A 4852-nucleotide genomic window follows, 5' to 3' on the forward strand; every position below is an offset into this window, starting at 1 on the left:
CAAAATCTGAATCTGAATACCCAACTAAAGTGTAGGTTGATCCCTTAGGATACCACAAGCCTAGACTCTTAGTCCCTACTAGATATCTGAATATCCTCTTTACTGCACTAAGGTGAGACTCTTTTGGATTGGATTGGTATCTTGCACACATGCAGACACTGAACATGATGTCAGGCCTGCTTGTTGTAAGATATAGCAAGGATCCTATCATTCCCCTAAACCTTGTAACATCTACAGGTTTACCTTTCTCATCTCTATCTAAGTAATTTCCTTGACTCATGGGAGTATCAATGGACTTAAAGTTATTAAAACTGAATTTCTTTATCAAATCATTACAATATTTAGTTTGACTAATGAAAATGCCTTACTTGCTTTGGTTAATTTGAAATCCCAAGAAGTAAGATAGTTCACCCATCATTGACATTTCAAATTTACCTTTCATTAAGTTTTCAAAATCTTTGCACAATTTATTGTTTGTAGATCCAAAGATTATGTCATCAACATAGACTTGGACCAGCAAGATGTCATTTCCATTTGTCTTTATGAAAAGTGTCTTGTCAACATTTCCTCTTATAAAATTTTGTTGAATGAGGAAATTGATGAGCTTCTCATACCAAGCTTTTGGAGCTTGTTTCAACCCATAAATGGCTTTTGATAGCTTGTAGACATGATTAGGAAAATCAGGATTTTCAAAACCAGGTGTTTGGCTAACAAAAACTTCCTCTTGGAGATCACCATTGAGAAAGGCACTTTTCACATCCATTTGAAAAAGTTTAAAGTCCATGATGCATGCATAAGCAAGTAGGATTCTAATGGCTTCTAACCTAGCTACAGGGGCATAGGTTTCATCAAAATCTATTCCTTCCTCCTGACTGTAACCCTTAGCTACTAGCCTAGCTTTGTTCCTGGTTATGACTCCATTTTCATCTAGTTTGTTCCTAAACACACATCTTGTTCCTATGATGTGCTTACCTTCTGGTTTAGGAACTAGGCTCCACACCTTGTTTCTCTCGAACTGGTTTAACTTCTCTTGCATAGCAAGTATCCACTCACTATCTAATAGAGCTTCCTTAATGTTTTTGGGTTCAATTTGAGATACAAAGGCTGTAAAGTTGCAGAACTGTCTAAGGTTCTTCCTAGTTGCAACTCCTTTAGAGATATCCCCTATAATGTTATATATGGGGTGATTCTTGTTGAACTTCCATTCCCTAGGCAGGTCAGCAGTCCTTATTAGTTCTATACAGTCAGTACTAGTTGGAGGTACAGTTTCAGTTGGTTCTAAAACTTCAGATTCTACAACTTCATCCAAAGAGTCATCAACCATAGGAGGAGTGTTGTTCAAGTTTTCTGCAAATAATTCATCAAACTTTACATGAACTGACTCTTCTATGGTTTTTGTTCTTTTGTTGTAGATTCTATAGGCCTTACTGGTTTGAGAGTATCCTATAAAAATACCTTCATCTGCCTTAGGGTCAAACTTTCCTAGATGTTATTTGCCATTGTTTAAAACAAAGCACTTACAACCAAAGACTCTAAAGTAGGAAATGTTTGGTTTTCTACCCTTGTACAACTCATAGGGAGTTTTTCTAAGCAGGGGCCTAATGAGAACTCTATTGACAACATGTGTGGCTGTACTAATTGCATCTGCCCAAAAGTACTTAGGAAGGTTCGAGTCCTTAAGCATAGTCCTAGCTAACTCCTCTAAAGACCTATTCTTCCTCTCTACAACTCCATTTTGTTGTGGAGTTCTAGGGGCTGAGTATATGTGTTGTATTCCATTTTGTTCACAGTAGGTTTGAAAGGAATCATTTTGGAATTCACCATGATCACTTTTGATGGATATAATTTTCTGGTTATTCTCATTTTGAACCAAAATAGCAAATTTCTTAAAAGTTGAGAAGGACCAAAAAGGTCCATATGTACTAACTGCAAAACCCTATTGGTTTTGACCATATCTATTGGGGGAAAAGAAGTTTTAACTAGCTTACTTCTCTCACAGGAATCACAAAGCATATCCTTAGTAAATTTCCTGTTAGGGAGTCCTATAACTAACTGTTTACTAACCAGTCTATTTAGATGATCTATATGAATATGCGCTATACGTTTATGCCATAACCAAGTCTCATCTGAATTAGATAACAAACAGCATATAGTACTAGGCAAAGAATTGAAATCTAACATATAAATGTTATTAATTCTATCACCAACTAACTTTATACCTTTGTCATCTTTATGCTCAATTATATAAGATTGTGATGAAAAACTTACCTGGAAGCCTTTATCACATAGTTGGCTTATACTTAGCAGATTGTGTTTTAGCCCTTCTACGTACAAGACATTTTTGATTACAGCAGTTGACTCATTGTTTATGTCACCAACACCAATTATCTTTCCTTTATTGTTGTCACCATATTTGACAAAACCTCCTTCCTTTAATGTTAAAGACAAGAATTTAGACTTGTCTCTTGTCATGTGCTTTGAGCATCCGCTATCTAGGTACCAAGAATGCCTATTGGATGTCAAGCACACCGGCAACACACAATCAAAATTTGATTTTAGGTCCCCAATTTAAATTGGGTCCTGGGAGGTCAGTTTCAAAAATTTGGGTCTTTGCTATCCAAATCTGTTTCCATCCTCTATTGGCTAGTTTTTTCAGTTTGCAATTAGAAACAAAATGTCCCTTTCTGCAACAGAAATGACATGAACCAACAAAGGATGAATGTTGATTTGATTTAGTAAAGATGTCATACATATTCCTTGATTTAACTGATTTTTGACTATGTTTGACATTTCTGTTTTGCATATAACCAATACCGCATCTAGTGTTATTCCTTTTAACATGCATATTTGGTTTATATCCTAGACCAGATTTTTCATTAACATGTCTCTGGTTACTAAGTATGACATTTAGTTTATCTTTACTACTAGTAAACTTCAATAAATCAGACTTTAATGATGCAACATTTTTTTCAAGTTCAATGCATCTTGCAGATTTGTCATGTGAATCCTTTTTCAGTTGTTCATACAAGTCCTCAATTTCCTTATGATCATTTTTCATTTGTTCACAGATCATACATTGTTTTTCAAGCATTTTCTTTGTACTCATTAATTGTTTAATAGAATTCACATACTCATCATGCAGTTCATTGAATGCTTCATGCAGTTCATCATAAGAGGGATTAGATTGAGAATTTACCTCACTTTCAAATTCTGAGTCTGTGTTTGCCATAAGACATAGATTTGCTTCTTCTTCTTCTGAAGAGGCAGAGGATTCTTCGTTGTCATTCCATGCAACATAAGCTTTTCTGATTTTGGGAGCTGGTTCCTTGCCTTTAGTCTTTGCAGTTCTATTTTTGTTTTGCAACTTGTAACACTCAGACTTAATATGTCATGTTTTACCACACTCATAACAGGTGATTGTCTTGCTGTCACTAGTCTTAGAACTTGATGGCTTTCTAAACTTGTTGTCTTTCTTTTTCAGAAATTTTTTAAACTTTTTGACAAGTAAACCAATCTCAGGCTCTTCGTCATTCTCAATGTTTGACTCATCTGAGCAACTTTCTTGTTTAGACTTTGATTGGTGTGTTTGGGCTTTCAAAGACAGTCATTTTCTTTTCCTGTTAAATTGTTCTGACTCATCTAATCTGTGCAATTCCATCTCATGCTCCCTGAGCTTTCCAAACAGTGTTGCAATAGTCATGGTTGCAATATCCTTTGATTCAGCAATGGCAGTTATCTTGGGCTGCCATTCTCTTGTTAAACACCTCATGACTTTTCCTATTTGCTGCTCATTATCCATAACTTTTCCTAGAGCATGTAGGTTGTTGATGATGTGAGTGAACCTTGTTTGCAGGTCATTAATGGATTCATCTGTCTTCATGCTAAACAATTTGTATTCATGCATGAGTGTATTAACTCGAGCTCTTTTCACATCAGTAGTTCCTTCATGTGTCTGTTGAAGAGTGTCCCACATCTCTTTGGCAGTCTTGCAGTTTGAGACCCTGAAAAATTCATCAGCTGATAATGCAGAGGTTATTATGTTCTTAGCCTTAGCATTATATCCTACTTTCTTCTTATCATCCTCAGACCAGTCAGATCTGGGTTTAGGGATTAGTGAATCACCAGTCCCAGCTATTTTAGGTATGAAGGGTCCATTTTCTACAGCATCTAGAATATCAATACCACTAGCTTCTAGAAATATTAACATCCTATGTTTCCAATACATGTATGCGGCTCCATTGAAGGCAGGGGGCCTAGCAAGTGAAGCACCTTCTCCTAGAATTTCAACTGAGGCCATGTTCTTTTTATGAGAATTACTCTAAAAAAAAGTAGGCTCTTGATGCCAATTGTTGTAAAATATGACCTCTATTGTCTAAAAAAGTATATGACAGTTTTTAAAAAATTCAACAAGATTGATAATCAATTTAACAAAAGAACACTTTTATTAAACTAATGATCAATCACGGTCCCAAGGAATTGTTTCTAAGCGAAGGTTCACACTTACATGTATTGACTAATTACTAGTCCAGAAAATACAGTAATAGTTCTACAGATTAATCAAGATACATGCATGTCAATTTAACCATTCAAGCGATATCAATGAAAACAGAATACGTCTAGCATGCAATCAAGATTAATCATACAATCATACAATGCAAGATGGAAATAAAGAGTAGGGGATAGAGAGTAGTGCACCGCGATTTTATACTGGTTCAGTCGTCAATCTGACGACCTACGTCCAGTCCCGAAATTAAACGATTTCGGCCTTTTTCAATAGAATCTTCTAGAGTGTTTTACAGATGTTCCAGCGCTCTCGGCCTATCAATCTTAAAACTCTCTCTCTATTCTATTT

The sequence above is a fragment of the Cicer arietinum genome, chromosome 8, assembly GCF_000331145.2.
Source record: "Cicer arietinum cultivar CDC Frontier isolate Library 1 chromosome 8, Cicar.CDCFrontier_v2.0, whole genome shotgun sequence".
Taxonomy (NCBI): domain Eukaryota; kingdom Viridiplantae; phylum Streptophyta; class Magnoliopsida; order Fabales; family Fabaceae; genus Cicer; species Cicer arietinum.